Source organism: Acomys minous (assembly GCF_964271855.1).
Source record: "Acomys minous genome assembly, chromosome: 12".
NCBI classification, from domain to species: Eukaryota; Metazoa; Chordata; class Mammalia; order Rodentia; family Muridae; genus Acomys; species Acomys minous.
Genome location: NC_140493.1, coordinates 42,936,824 through 42,953,852, shown reverse-complemented (window position 1 = coordinate 42,953,852; position 17,029 = coordinate 42,936,824).

Here is a 17,029-nt window from a genome sequence, read left to right as displayed (position 1 = left end):
AACTAGTAGTTCAGCTGCTCGGAGCTGGCATTACATGCAGACCGATCTGACATTCCATTCTAATCTCACTCCCATCCTAGTTCAAAACCAGCCACAACCTCCTGGGGAAGATTTAGAGCATCTCAGGTGGTTTTAGAAGGCCCCTCAGCTGGGCAGGTGGTAGTACACACCCTTAATCCCATCACTCCGGAGGCAGAGGCAGGCAGATTGCTGTGAGTTCGAGGCCAGCCTGGTCTACCAAAGTGAGTCCAGGACAGCCAAGGCTACACAGAGAAACCCTGTCTCAAAAAAACAAACAGACAAAAAGGCCCCTCAAGGCTCGCTCAAATATTACCATCCAAGTAGAAGTTCTTTCTAACTCCAAAATGAATGCTGAGCTCATCCTCTCCTTTTCTTCCTCAACAGAGAACTGTTCTCCCTACACCCCCACCAGACAGTGAGATTTTATGCTGCCTTCAAAAGTTCTGGCTTCTGTTGTTGACTGGCCAATCCATTCTCAAGCCAGCCAGGAAAAAGGAGCCCTCCTAGGGAGGGAAAAAAGAAGAAGAAGAAGAAGAAGAAGAAGAAGAAGAAGAAGAAGAAGAAGAAGAAGAAGACGACAAGAGGAGCACAGGAAAGCCCCATACATGGAACAGCCCCACCTAGACATGGCCCTGCCCTGACCTATCTGCTCCGCCTAACTGCACAATTCTCTCTGCACACTGAATAACACACGTGCCCCCCCCCCATTTCTCCTGATTCCAGGCCTTGAAATGTGCTCTGCTTTTTGCCTAATACACACCTCTCTTTAAGTATAAATAATCTTGAGGGAAAAAAAATAAATGAATAAATAAATAAAATAAAAATACAATAAAAAGAATCTTCAGAAGTCAGAATTAATAGCCATGGCAGCTTGTTATACCTGCTCCCAGCTTTTGTGGTGTGTTTTTTTTTCCCCCTTTTCTACATATTTTCAGAATGTGCACATAATATGTATAGGTGCCTATACTCTTACTTTTCAGTTGAAGTACAGTACAGTTTCATCTAGCCTAGACTGGCCTTGAACGCTCTACGCAGTTGAAGCTGAGCTTAAATTTCTGGTGCTTCTGTCTCCACCCCCCAGGTGCTGAGATTCTAATTATACAGCCAAACATTCAGTTTATATTCTTCCATTAAACAGCATGAAAGGAAACGTGGTGTTAAGTAAAATAAGGCAGACTCAGGCAGATACGGAATGACCTCACGCCTATGTCGATGTCCTTGAGTTTGAGAGCAGGGTGGTGGTCAGCAGAGGATGGAGAGCACAGGGGACAGCATGGCCAAGCCTCTGGGCACATAGCCACAGTTAGATAGAAGAAATGTGTTTGTGTGCTATTGCACCTTCGATAATAACAATGTAAGAAGAAAGGCTGGGCATGGTAGTGCAGGCCTTTAATCCCAGCCCTCGGGGAGGCAGAGGCACATGGATCGCTGTGAGTTCAAAGCCAGCCTGGTCTACTTAGCTAGTCTAAGATAGTCAAGGCTACATAGAAAGGCCGTGTCTTGGGGGGAAAAAAAAAGAATATATTTATATGTTTAAAAAACATGCATTTGTTCTAGTTTGTTTTCTGTTACTGTAATAAAGCACTGACTAAAACCTACTTAAAGGAAGAGAGTATAATTGGCTTACAGGCTCTAGGCTCTCCTCAAGGGAAGCCTTGGAAGAAGCTGGGCCCACAAAGGAGGAAATTAGAGCCCCCTCAAGTACTGGTAAGCAGGAACTGAAGCAGAGACCATGAAGGACCACTGATTACTGGCTTATTACCCATGTCTTGCTCAGCTATCTTTCTTAGACAGACTAGGACCTAGGTACGGTACTGCCAATAGTGGGCTGGCTCCCCTGTATCAATTAGCAACTAGAAAAATGCCCCAAGGATATTGTTACAAGTCAATACGATGAAACCATTTGCTCAATTAAGGTTCTCTTTTCCCAGGTTACCTTAGTTTTTGTCAAGTTGACAAAATGGGTAGTAATTCACACCAATGATCGTAGCACTCACAAGGCTGAGCTTCTGCAAAGTCAAGGCCCTACCGAGTGAATTTGGGGACAACCAAGAGCCATAGAGCAAGAAGATTGTATTTCAAGAGAAGATTCCATGCACTTCCGACTTAGGACGTAGATACCCCATGCTGATATTGACCTGAAATCCTCCTCTCCGAATACAAGCTTTCATGGTACCAAACGGCATCACACAGCTTCCAAAAGAGGGAAGAACCAACAGCCCTATATAGCTGTGACACCTCTAAATCACAACTGCAACCGGCATCACACAATAACCCTAAAGGTGCAAAAGTGGCACGCGTGCCATAATGGTAACCACAGCTTTGTAATTAGACTTAAGGCCTGCTCAACAAGAGGACACCTCCTCAACTACCCAGAGTTAAAGTCATGGATCTTGTAAGAGGACCTGTAAGTCCTACTTTACTAAAACAGAATAATCCCTAACTACATTCTATTGTCCTTAGATCCACAAATAAATGTAGTCTTCACCCCCACTTAAGGAAAGTTCTTTCTGCAACAGACAAAAAAACAAAAACAAAAACAAAAAAAACACAAAGAAAACCACAAGCTGGGTGTGTTGGTCCACGACTTTAATCCCAGTACTCAGAGGCAGAGGCAGAGGCAGGCAAATTGCTGTGAGTTCAAGGCCAGCCTAGTCTACAAAGTGAGTTCAGGACAGCCACAGCAAAGGCTACACAGAGAAACACTGTCTCAACCCCCCTCCCCCCCCCTCCCCCCCCGCCCTCAAAAAAAAAAAAAAAGAAAAGAAAAGAAAGAAAGAAAACCACAACCAAATAAAATACAAAGTTACAGAGCCCAGTCCCAGTGAGTACATCTACAATATAGCTCCCTAACTGTAGAAGAGTGGGTAGTAAAATTGTTAAGAGCCAGAGAAACAGGGAGTTTGTATCTCCTAGAAATGTCAGAAGCTCTAGGAGTTCACCAGCATGACTGCTTAAACATGAGCGAAACAAGGACAACAACAGACATGCTAACATGGACAGGAGAAAGCCCAGGAGGCCCCAGCTCTACTTAAAGGACTACAGGCCACTAGGAAATGCTCTCACAGGAGAAATAGGGACGAACAAACCAAACGGTGAGTTATCCAATACCAAATGGTCAGCCCTAAAAACATACGCATACAAAGTAACATATACAGGCTAAGCAGATTGTTTGTATGTATTTAGGAACACACACCCATACATGTGGGTATAACAGCAATTAACGAAAAAGAGGCCATTAATTTGGAAGAGAGCAAGGAGTAGCAGGCAAGAAGGTTTGATGGGAGGAAAGGGAAGGGGAAAATGATGTAAATATATTATAATCTCAGAAAACTAAAAGGAACAGTTAAAACTCTTCCCCCAAAAGAAAGCAAGGAAACAAGGAAAGGAGGAGGGGAGAAACAAGGGAAAGAAAAGAATGCATTAAAAGAAAGCTGAGCACTCGGAAGGCAGAGGCAGGTGGATCTCTGTGAGTTCAAGGCCAGCCTGGTCTACAAAGCGAGTTCAGGACAGCCAAGGCTATATAGAGAAACCCTGTCTTGAAAATCCAAAAAAAAAAAAAAAAAAAAAATTAAACGAAAGCTGAAGGAGGCTTTGGCACTCAGTACCAGCTCCACCCTCTCACCCATCCCAGGTGATGACAGTAAACTTGCTACAGAATCTCGACCCTTCCAGCCCGCATGCCCGCATCCTTCTCCTCATGTCCTGAAGGAGCACTGGCATCCAAACCAGGAATCCTCACATTTACCACCGAGTGGGGCTGCACATGTGTTTCTAATTTCTTGACATGCAGCCAAGCTGGTCTCTGAAGTGACCTCACACACTCACTAGCTGGGCCGCAGGATCCTGTGACACTCAGGCACGCCAACGCTTGAGTCAGACTTCCTATTTCCGGTACATATTAAATCATGAAAAAAAACGTAGTTCTTACACCAGTAAGGATCCAGTGGACAGTGTGGGACACTATGAAGCACAATGCTATTCCCCCAGTGCCAACTGCCAAACCACTCAGGGAGGAAACCACAGGGAAGTTTCCCAAATGTATTGTGCTGGTGAAGGGAGCTAAAACTGAGGAGATCACAGCCTGTGTGCGGTGCCATTAGCATGACATTCTGAAAAGGGTAACAGGGAAAGGTCACAAGCGCTTGTCAGAGCTGGAACAAAGGAGAGTCACAACAAAGAGAGGGGAGGGAGTTTGGGGGGGAGATGGACACGTCCTAGGTCTTGACTGTGACATAGAACTTGACAATGTTACCATAATAATAAGAAGAATAATGATAATCATAATAATACTCTTTAAAACTTTCCTTGATTAACCTGATTTTACAAGTAACATTCAGACTCTCTTCATAGTAACCATCCCATTTGCGCCTTGCTTTTGAGAATGGCTTTTTAAAGCTATTACTCACTTTGCCTGGAGGCTGTTTGTCTTTTGTTATTGCCTTTGGGAAATGCTTTATACGCATATACTAGACACCAGTGCTTTGTAATGTAGTCCAGACACTTTAAATGCCTTTCAAGTCTTCATTGTTTTCTATTTACATTTAGTTATTAATGGCAGGAGGGCTTGGGCCACGGTATTCATGTAGAGGTCAGAGGACAACTTGCAAGTGTCAGTTCCTGCCTTCCACTTTGTGGGCCCTGGAGCCACAGGATTCGCCATCTTCCAAGCCTGTACTAACTTTTGATATTATCAAAGTTTGCAATCATAGATGTGCTCTTTCTTTTTTTTTCTTTCATATTAAGGTGCTGTTGTTGTTTTTTAATCAGATTTATTTGTGTGTGTGTGTGTGTGTGCTATCTCTCTAGTTAACTCCTAACCTGTATCCATCCTCCATGTCAATTACTCAAACAGCACTTCAGTGTCGATGGCTTTACTTCCTGCCAGCTCTCCCCGCGTCTATTACATGTTCTTTACAATAATGCTACCTTGGAGCATGTGCTTGCTTGCTTGTCTCTCTTATATGCAGTAAGTCCCTTTAAGCATCACTACCACACTGTCTTTGAGCATTACTGAATAACCAAGGCCTAGCCTAGCATTCTGCATACAACAACCTTCTGTAAACATCTGCTGATGAAGTGAGGGTAAAGAAAAACCCAATAGTCTGAGTGTAGAGTGGTGCAGGCCTGTGATGTCTGTGGTTGGGGAGACTGGGCAGGAAGATGGTAGGTGAGTGCTTGGCTAGGGTAGAATTTATAATGACCTTGAGGCTAGCCTGGGGTGCATAAGAAATTTTTATCTGGAAGAGACAGACAGACAGACAGACAGACAGACAGACAGACAGAGCAGAGAGCGCATGTGATAGAGATAAACATGTTGTTAGCACATTTCTCGCTGAGCATTTAAGACAAGTTAGTGCATCATGGAAAGAGCAACATCACAAGTCTCTAGATTAACATTAAGTTTATCTAAAATTCTAAAAATGTTTAGATGCTAAAATACAGAAAATCTAGCCATGTGTTTTGTCAAAGACAGAAAACTCAATCTATAGAACAGTGTTTCTAAAGCTCAGCACCCAAGCGAAATGAATCAAATCAAAGGCGAGATGAAATAGAAAGCTGGGCGTGGTGGCACACACCTTTAATCACAGCACTCAGGAGGCAGAGGCAGAGGCAGAGGCAGAGGCAGAGGCAAGCAGATCTCTATGAGTTCGAGATCAGCCTGGTTTACAAAGCGAGTCTAGGACAGCCAAGGCTACACAGAGAAAGAAAGAAAAGAAAAGAAGGAAACAGCTACTGAACAGAGATACTATTAGCCAATAAAGTCAAAGTAACAATATATACATAGTATTCAAAAGTGAGTATGACTGAGCAGTAGCCAAGAGAGAAGTCAGCAGCTCGCCATGCGCACTATGAGACAAAACCTAGGTATATTGATCAAATCAATGGAAGAAATCTTTCATTTTTACTTCTTTTAGGAGCAGGAGAGTGCTAGCAATCAAATCCACAGAGGGTATTATTCATGACAAATGCATGCTCTACTGATGAGCCAAGCCCCTAACTCCAGAAATGATTTTTTTAATAGATTCCCCACCCCTCCCCCACCCTCCCATCCTCCCTGGTGTGGCTGGTGTTTAACTAGGGTTTCACTCAGAGTCCTGGGGATGCTAAGAGAGTATTCTGCCACTGAGCTATCCACAGCCCTCCCTCTGATTCTTCTGTGTAAGTTCCTTCTTTGATAAAGAGAATTTTAATCTCCCTAATCATGGCTGTGTTCATCTAGGGTCCTGAATCCCCAAGTCAGGTGTTTGCTCCTGGAGCTCATCTCCTATACGCTTCTAAGCATATTTCTAAACATGAGTCTTGGGATTTGTTCCTTGCTGAGACGCTTAAAAGATCCCATTTCAGCCAGGTGGTGGTGGCAGCAGAGGAAGAGGAGGCAGACGCGAAGGCGGCATGCACTCATAAGGCAGAGGCAGAGGCAGGTGGACTTCTGAGTGCTACTAGAGTGAGTCCAGGGCTGCATAGAGAAACCCTGTCTTGAAAAACAAACAAACAAACAGTCCCATTTTGATGGCTGCACAGCAATCAGGCTGACTGCTGTTGACCTAGAGTCTTACCTCCCCACAAACATTTATTTCACTTCCTATGTCCATTCAACACCCCATGACCCATGCACGTGGCTGCTCAGTGCTCAGTCCAGTGATTCCTGCCAGGAAGGAGCCAGAGGAGACATAACATACTCCCTATCCCGTGTTGGGCCAGGCTGCCCTGCTGTAGCAGATCCACAGCTACGGTCCTATTCACCAGCCTACCTTCTCCCGTCAAATGCGCCTGCAGATACTGTCATCCTCCTTCTCTTTCCTAGATGATGGTTTTGTTTTGTTGTTTCATTGTTTTTGGATAGAATCTTCTGTATCTCAGACTGGCCACAAATGTGACATGGTGCTGAGCACGACCTTGAACTCTGACTCTCCTGCCTCGACTTCCTGAGTTGTGCAATTACAAGTGTGCTTGCCTCTCTATATACAAGATGGAGGTCAAGCCCAGGGTCTTACACATGCTCAATAAACAGCCTAAAACTGGCCTACCACAAGCCTCCTGGAAGCATCTTGGAAAAAGGTAAGCTTTCTTCCCTTTGCAGACTCTGACGCCTGCCACTCACACTGAATGGCTCCCAGACCTTAGACCCACCTCATGCAAGTATCACCCAAGCTAAGTATAACTTTATTATTTCCCAACAGCCATAACAAATAAAGTTAAGAAACAGATGAAATTAACTTTAATCTCCTATTGCATCTAACTTAAAATGTCTAAAATGCTACCCCTTCAATACGTGATCAACATTTGAAACTGGATTGCTTGCTCAGACTGCATGAACATGCCTTTTGGTTGTGTTTTTTTTTTTTTTAAATCTATGTATTTGACAGAGATATTCTGGGCACAGAAGACTACTGTACTAGGCGGCTGAGTTTTACATGCTGGGATCGCCAGGGAAGAGTTAACAGCCCCTGCCTGTATCCCCATCAATGGCTCACAGCCTAGAGAAATGCTCACAGTGCTCACCCACCAGCTCCTCACACTCCACTTCCAGCCCTCTCCTAGGGCCCCATTTATTTCTTCTGATTTCAAAAGCTAAGCTGGATAGAATCACATCGCTGCCTAAAACCTTTCGGTGAGTCACCATTTCACTGGGCAAAAGATAAGAGCTTTCAGCCATAAGCCCTGGCACATGTCTGTAATCCCAGTACTTGGGAGGTTGAGGCTGAAGGCTTGCTACAAGTTCCAGGCCAGCCTGGGTGACATAATGATTTCCAGCCTCAAGTTATATACATAATGAGACCTGGTCTCAGAAAAAGAGAGAGGATTAGGGATAGAGTTCAAGCAATAGGATGCTTGCCTTGCAATCACAGCCTGAGTCCAGTCCTCAGCACCTAGATTTAAAAGGTGGGTTCCCAGGCTAGCCTATTCCGTGAACTCCAGGCCAATGAGAGAGCCTCCCTTAAATAAAGAAACACAGGTGGATTGCACTTAAGGAATATCCTCTGGCTTCTTGTGCGCGCGTACTCAAACACACTTAAATTTGGCCACCCCCCCACCCCACCCCCCCATACACAAGTGGTAAGAGCTTTTGCAGAGTTTCTGAGAGGTATTGTAGCCCGTGGCCCTGGTTTCTGTTTCTGTTACTGTTGCCTGGCTTTTCTTGGGCCCTTCTCCATCTTCTTGCTGCTCCCAAGTCTGGCTCGTCATTCTGGCCTCATGGCCTGTCTCTGTCTGACCTCTCCCTGGGGCTTAAACCACACAGCCCCACACCAGCTCCTCAGCCTGCAGGACGGATCAGCATTTAGCTTCTCTGTTGAACTACTCTATCCAGACAGCCCACTCCACTCCAACCCTGCAGATGCTGCTGTTCCTCTGCTAGGTTCCGGTGGAATTGCAACCCTTGCAGATACGGTAAATGTCATTATTATGTGCATAGCGCCGCGCCTGCTTCCCCTTGATATAAGCTCTACTAGGTCAGACACATGTTGGAATAGAATAGGCCAGCAGTGAACATAGCCCAAAGTGCGTGAAAATAAAGGACTGAAGGAATTGACCGTGAATCTTCAGCTTCACAGGGTTTAACTGTTCACTGGGGAAAGACAGACACATACATATGCTGTCTCCCAAAAAACAGGCGAGCTTTACAAAGGAAGGTAAAACACAAGAGAGGAAGTGGGAGAAGGGAAGATCGAAATTTTATAAGGCAGCCACCAAAGAAACAGGATAATAATGATAAGAACGGAAAGTACTACTTAACATGGTGCCCACTCTGTGCCAGGCCTGACAGGACACGTGCTGAGTAACTCGTAGCTATTAGCAGAGGATACTAGGGCCACGTGGCCTCGGTGAAAATGGCAGCCGGAGGATGGTAGATATTTTTGTCAGTGTGCTCCTGCTAGCTCTCTAGCAGCTAGGCTAGTTAGTGCCTGGCATCAAGCAAGAGCTCAGTAAATGAATGAGTCACTCAATCCATGCTCGACAGAGCAGCAAACAGCTCGGCTGATTCACCCAGACAAACGGGCCTAAAGAAGAATAAACAATGGTGATGCCTTTTACTCAAGGGCTTCCTTCTGCACCGAGAGCTGGGCACCATCTCTCCGCAGGCAGAACCACTATCCTCCCTGTACTTTAGCTGAAGACGTGGTGGCACAGCGAGCTTCCCTCGGCTGTGGGCAAGGCGGTCTGAGCTCTGAGGGTGCACCCTCCAATCTCTACATTTCTAGAGACTGCCCCTGCAGCGGACTTGCTTTCTTCTCATATCTTATGTCAGCCAGAACTACTTTCTGATGCTCATGAGTGGCTGTGGCGAAGTCACTGGCATCTCAGCACCTGTGTTCGGCCCCAGAATGGCACTGTTGCACACTGAAATGCACCCAGAGACCCAGGACGCCATACAGTCCCTTTCCTGTGAGAGCAACATCATATTATTTGTTAGCTTTGACTGGGGTGGGTAGGCGTTGTGGGGAGCTGACCCAAGGCCCTCTACTCTTTAAGGCTTCTCTGATTATTTCCTCCTCAGAGCAGCTCGGTGCCTCATCACCCCATTTTACAAACAGAAAAACTGAGGTGACGTACTTGCTCCAAAGTACCTAGGATCTGTACTCATTTCTATGGCTCCCGCTGCCTCGTTCAGCTCTTTGGCTTCCTCCCTTATTTTGTTTGTTTGTTTTGATTTGGTTTTTGAGACAGGGTTTCTCTGTGTAGCCTCTCCTGGCCAGGAACTCACTCAGTAGAACAGGCTGGCCTTGAACTCACAAAGATCCACCTGCCTCTGTCTCCTGAGTGCTGGGAAAAGGGGTGTGCCACTACTACCCAGAGGGCTTCCTCTTTTTTTTGAAGTGTCCTTTCCTTGGAGGCAAGGCCTCACTTCCCACCCTGTCAAATTGTTTCACAACTGAAATGAAGTAACAGTAAAGGCAACAGACACCCCTTTCTAAGGGGAGAAAAACAAAAAGAACACAAAATAAACAGTTCTTAAGTGTAACCCAATTTCCAAAAAGCACAGGGCTGTGTGATATTCTACTTGTAAGAAGTTTTAAGGTCAAGCAGGCCTGACGGTGCAGCCTTTAATCCTAGCAGTAGGTAGACCGAGGCAAGTGCATCTCTGTGAGTTTGGGGCCAGCCTGGTATACAAAATGCATCCAGGACAGCCAAGGCTACACAATGAAACCCTGTCTCTCAACACCCCCCCCCCAAAGAAAAGAACAAGTTTTAATGATAGAAGAGAGGCAGGTAAATAAAACAGCACCCCATGCCTACCCACCAATCAAAAAACAAAAAACAAAAACAAAAACAAAAACACAATAAAAAAGAGAGAGAGAGAGAGATTATCAATCCCTGGGGCTGCAGCTCACTTAGTTGGCAAACACAGAACCTCTGACTTCAAATAAACATACTAGTGCTGGAGAGACAGCTTGGTGGTGATGAGCACTGGCTGCTCTTCCAGAGGACCTGGGTTCAATTCCCAGCAACCATATGGCAACTGACAACTGTCTGTAACCCGGCAGGCACCTGGTACAAGTAGTGCCTATACATACATTCAGAAAAAACACTCATATACATAAAAGTAAAAATAAATAAGTCGATTTAAAAAAAAAAAAAAAAGCAAGCCAGGCGTGGTGGTGAACGCCTTTAATCCCAGTACTCCAGAGGCAGAGGCAGGCGCATCTTTGTGAGTTCGAGGTCAGCCTGGTCTTCAAGTTAGTTCAGGACAGCCAAGGCTACAAAGAGAAACCCTGTCTCAAAAAAAAAAAAAGAAAAAAAAAAAAAAGAAAAAGAAAAAGAAAGAAAGAAGAGAAAAGAAAAAGAAAAACCAACAAAAAAGCAAAAGAGAAAAGGAAAGGCTAATAAGCCCATGGGATGAGAGTGTAGCTGGGGTAGGGTAGAGCACAGGGCTAGCAGCCCTGACACCTTGGGCTGGATCCCCAGAAGAGCAGAGAAAGAAAGGAGGGAGGGCAGGAAGGAACTCATAGACTTCAAGATCACACCAACAAGCCCATAATTTTTCTCTTAATGATAGGGTTCAGGGAAGGCCATCACCATCTCTGTACGGATGAAGATACCTCCAGGACCTGAATACCCTTAGCACATAGTGCTCAGAAGGCAGCCAGGTAAAGAGAAAGGCGTCAGTGACATCACAGGAGGTAGCTCAGGCTTCCATCTGCTGTAAAGTCAACAGTAATTCAATTTCCGGACACAGCGCTAAGATGATTTTGGTCACTAGGCCAAGCCGGAAGCCTGGAGAGAGCCATTTGCAAGCGTTCTTAGACTCTGTCTGACCCTTTCCACCTTTCCCTATGCAAGGCTCCTCCTGCCTGAGCCCCAGTGGGTCCCTTCCAGGACTACAACCCAGAATTCTCCCAGCACTGAACCACTGTCTTATGTCAGCCTGCTGGGTGTGTCAGAAAAGACAAGCAACTGAATGAAGGCATCTCTTCAAAAGCTACTAGCTTCTATGTGTCCCTAAACTGGTGTGCAGGCAGGGCATTTGCAGGTCTCTTGTTCAAGGCCAACGGCCATCTCTTTTGTTCTTCACTATCTACCTAGGCTGAGTGATGCCTCTAACCTCAAGCTGTGCTCCTAGTCTTAAAAACTCATGATAATAATCAGATCTTCAGCCCAGCATGGTGGCGCACGCCTATAATCCCAGTACTTGGGAGGCAAAGGCAGGCAGTTCTCTGTGAGTTCCAGGCTAGCCTGGTCTACAGAGAGTCTAGTATAGCCAGGGCTACAAAGAGAAACCCTGGGCATGGTGGCTCACACCTTTAATCCTAGCACTGGGGAGGCAAAGGCAGGTGGATCGCTGTGAGTTCAAGGACAGCCTGGTCTACAAAGTGAGTCCAGGACAGCCAAGGTTACAGAGAGAAATCTTGTCTTTAAAAACTAAAACAACAACAACAACAACAACAAAACTTCCTCAAAAAACAAGCAAACAAAAAAAAAAAGAACTTCATGATGGCTGGATGTTTTCTCTTAAGTACTTTTTAGAGTCGTGTACAACACAAAGATAAAGAATAAGCTTAGACCAGCACTTGGGAGGCAGAGGCAGGCAGATCACTGTGAGTTCAAGGCCAGCCTGGCCTACAAGGCAAGTCCAGGACAGCCACAGCTACATAGAGAAACCCAGTCTCAAAAAAACCAAAAACTAAAAAAAAAAAAAACTTAAAAAAAAAAAAAGAATAAGCTTAGCATGCTAAAGAAGCTGAACGTCACCGCCATACTATGACTATAGTATCGTTCCTTAGAGTACTTGGTGCCAGAGAAGAAAATCAGATCGTCTAGGCTCCTACCAAAGAACTCACACAGTCATACTGCCCCAAATCCCCCACCTGCTCTGATCTCTAAAGGGACATGTGGTCAGGCATGCTGTAATCTGGTTTTGTTTTGTTTTCTCTTTCTGATATTTAGTTTTTGAGAGAAGGTTCACACTGTGGCTCAGGCTGGCCTGCAGCTAAGGCTGGCTTTGAACTCATGGTAATCCTCCTGTTTCAGCTTCTCATATGCTAGAATTATAGGTATGAACCACCACACCTAGCTTCAAAGGTGTGGTGTGTGTGTGTGTATTCATGAGATAGAAAATATGTCAAATCATGCCTGGAGAGGTCAGAAAACAATTTTGGGATGTTGGTTCTCTCCTTCTACCATGGGTTAGAAGGTCACCAAACACGCTGAGAAAGCACTTTGTAACCATAGAGCCGTGTCCAGAGCCTGGCTACTTTTATTGTAGATTGTGTCTCTCCCCTTTCTGAGTCAATATGCCAACACAAAGATGAGGTACACCATGGAAGATAAGTCCTGGGCTCTTAGTGACATCACAAATTGACATTAGGGAGAAAACCTGGGGGAGGGGGCAGGGTGGAGAACATGAGAGTGTTATATCTGCAGGCGGCTAGCGGAGACACAATAATGAACCAGTGCATGGGAAGACCATGTGGTGTCTAACATGTATCAAAGGCTAGCCATTTGCTGTAGAGAACAGAGTTTACATTTACACTCTAAAGAACCAGGTTACATGCCAAAGTGAATGAGGCAAGCCTCAAAAAGCCGCACCCTTCGACGAAGAACTAATGGCTGAAGAGAGAGGAAGAATCAGTTTTCTCTGTGAGTGAGTCTCTGATAAGTTATACAATCCCAAGTGGTCGGCTCTAAACAAATACACATGCAAACAACATTAAAGAAATTCAGCAGGCTATATTTATATATATAGTGTGTGTGTCTGTGTGTGTGTGTCTGTGTGTGTGTGTCTGTGTATGTGTGTGTGTGTGTCTGTGTAATTTAAAAAGAAGTTAGGAATTTGAGAAGGGGCTAGAAGGTCACATCAGGAGTTGCAGGGAGGAGAGAGAGGTGAAAATGATGCATTATTATTAAGGAATAGACCCAGCAAATATCCAAGGTCCTCAGTGTCCCCAGGGGGACTGGGGGGAAAGGCTGTTCTGCTCTTAATATGAGCAAATTCAGGGCCACTAGCACAAAATGGAAGAGAAGGTAACTGGGGTCCAAGGACGCCAACAGCTGAGGTGCCCAAGGATAGCACTGAGATCGGGCAGGCAGGTAGAAGGTCCCGGATATGGCAAACAAAGGCCTCAGGACCCAGGCAGGCTGCCTGCCAGCTTTCCATGGGAAAGGAAGACCAGAACCAGATGCGTGGAGATGGTAAGAACTCAGCAGGCTTTCAGGGGAGCAATCACACAAATCATCGGGAACACTGGGAAAAAGAGAAGACCTTTCCAGCTCTGGAAGCTGCTGCCACAGAAGCAGATCGGGATGAGTCAGAGGTGGTTGTTAAAAGAAAGGAAAAGCACTCAGTCAGGAAAATAAAGAAATCAGACTCCTCTACTTTTCATAGGAAGCTGGTTGATGCCCAATTCTGCACTCAGTGGGTACAGCAGCGAGAAGCAGACACCCCTTAACCAGGCAAAGCAACAAAGCCAGTTCTATACAGTCACTCCTTAACAGTGGGGGTGGGGGTCCCAGCGTGATAGCCACAACCCTAACCCAGCCTTAATGTCTCACCAAAACCCATCATGATCCTAGTTGAACTAAAAATAAATAAATAAATAAATAAATAAATGGTAGAGCATACCCTGACCTCCAAGATGAAGCAGCAGGGTTCCAGCACTGGAGAGCAGGTCACCACGAGGCTTTTTCCAGTCATGGATACCATGTGTGCTTTAGCTTTCAGGACGGTTTTGCTTCTTATAAATCTCTGAGCAAGTCCCACTTGGAGCTCCAAGGACCGAACACAAACCCTTCCTCACTGGCTAAAGCTTTAGAAGGACTAGCTATGACCACAGGACCGCAAGTGAACAAGCCCCGACTTGTCACTACCCATATGCAAAACAGGCCTGCAACATCCTACCACATGCAGTTCAACAGACAGAAGACTGCATCCTTAGCCCTCCCCAACACACACACACACACACACACACACACACACACACACACACACACACACACTTCTCCATGGCTTTCCCTGGGCCAAATGACAACAGCCTCTCAAAAACACAAGAGCCGAAAGAGAAACCTTACCCTGTTCTCCCTATACCCTCTTAAGTAATTCCTCTCCTTAATCTTCTAGGATGTACTGAAGTCAAGAGCTCAAAGGAATAGACTGTCCCACTCCAGTAAACTAGTAGGAAAATCCATGATGTGTCTACACACTCGGGCACATGGAGCTTCAATGGCTGCGCTTCCTGGAAGTCTCCCACAGCACACCATGGGTACAGCAGGAAATATTAGCCAAGGAAGGGCCAATCTAGTTAAATCAACAACCCATCCAAAAAGAATTAGCAGTGATGAGGGTGTGGGAGCCTTCAGCAAACACAGGAATGCAATACAAAAAGCAGAGAAAGTTTCATGACACAGTTAGGGAGTTTTAGGAGATCACCTTCTTTCTGCCCCGAGGGGGTGTCTCAGAGGAGGGCTGGCCAAGGATGGAGGGAGCATCACTGGATTCAGACTTCCAGTTTCGCAAATGAGGCCTCCAAACCACACCAGCGGCCCCAAATCTGCGCTGATTGCAGGGGGCGTCTCTTTTTACAGATGAGGGAATGGGCTTTTGATCAAGTGCATGTATCACCAGAATTACCTCTATGCAAGGGCCATTCTGTGTAATCTCCCTCGTTCCCCCACCCCTCACCCCCACTCAAACTCTCTGGCAGTCGCGAGTCTAATGATGAGGAAAAGTGCAAGGTTAACACTCGTTTGTCGGAATGCAAAAGCTCCTTTCCTCTATCCAGACTGTGCATCTCTGGGCTCCAGAGTTTCCAGGAGATAAACTTGGAACTTACGGGAGGGTGGATCCAGCCGTGACTCCCAGGTCACCCAGGCTGCCAACATCCTTTCCGCGTGGATATCCATTCGGGGGGGCTCTGAGAGTACTAGCTTGCAGCTCCTCTTCATCCTGGCCTTGCGGAGCCCGCTCGACCAGCGGGTCCATGTGCTCGGCGGCCGCACGCGCTCTGCCCGGTGGAGCGCGGGGCTGGCGGGTGGCCCGTGACGTCACGGCGGCTCGCTCCCGGCCGCGGGGGAGGGGGAATAGCGCGCGCCACCGGGAGGGCCGCGTGCGTCCCGGGTCTCCCGGTGTTTGCAGGTCCCCAGCCTGCTGGGTCTTACTCCCCCCCCCCCCCAACCCCCGCCCCTGTCTGCTGTCCCAAGCCTGAGATGAGAGGACCGCGTGGAGGTGGCGTTCCACTGAGGCTGCCCAGTGCCCAGATGGCTCTCTCTAGTAGAGAGCAGGCTCAGTCCGCCCTGGGCTGGGGGTTCTGGCTGCACTCACACCCAGGTCTCACACTGCCAGCGGCTACGCCCAGGCGGTGTCAGCTGGCTTCCCTCCACTGTTCCTCTCTAAGGCAGACGTCCCATCCCCCTTCACCTTGAAGGCTAGCAGCCTTCCCACTTTTCAGATAGGGAAGGAGTTTCTAATGAATAAAAAAAGGACCAAGACGATTAGAAATGAGGTCAGTAGTTTACATAAAAAGACCCCTAAATCTGTTCTATTTCAGATTAGAGTACCACCGGGTACCACCCAGCATCTGCGCTTCTGGGAAGAAGCGCACTCAGAGAACCAGAGCTGAGAGAGGACCACCTGCCTTTGCACGATCCTCCACTCTTGGCCCATACAGGGTGGTATTAAACTAATCTCTCGAATGTCCAAACGCCTCTCCAAAGAAGGCTGGTGTGAGTGGAACGTGTGTACTTGTTTTCTCTATATTAAATCCAGTAGTGAACAGGTGCAAAAAGACACTAGCACCATTCAGTCCAGTGTGGCATCCTGCAACAACCGGGAAGGGGAGTGAAAGATGAGGCCGACTCAGACAGATCCTAGAAGGAAACCTGAGTCCGGTGAAAAGCGGGGCACGTGACTACATGACACCACGGCTGTGGAAAAGTAATGCGGGCCCACTCTTCCTCACGCACACCACACCTCACATTATTCCAACCTCTCGGGGAGCCTTTTTTCGTCTCCTTCCCTCCATGTTGCCTTCAACTTACTCTCTTTTTATTGCTTCTTAGCCACAGGAACATTTCTCTGTTGAAAAGAAAATGTATCCTTCTCATGTGCAGCAGTGCGATATGCACGGATAATCGTGCTGTGTGTGCTTTGTTTCCACCCCCCCCCCCCCAGTGGCTGAGGAGATCTATAGGTTAAAGTCTTGAGCTGGAGAGTGAAGGTGGTTCTGAATTCTTTGTCTGTATAGGGTGCTGTAGATACTTTCAGCATTTCCCAAGGCACCTGCTGTGACCCTGGAAAGCTTGCAGCCACAGGCTCTTAGAGGCTGAGTTTTCAAAGACAGCCTCAGTGCTTAGTCCCCGCAGATGGTACCTGGTCCTTCTGTTAGTCCTATACGCTAGAACCCCAAAGACTAGTGACCTTCACCTTTAACCTTGATTCCATTTGCCCTTCCCTGAAGCGGAACCCTGCTGTGTTAATCTTAAACACCTATTCTCCTCGTAACATAATATTGTGTGGTGGTACATGTCTGGGGTCCCTGTAGAGGCAGGAGGATTAGGAGTTCAGGGGTGT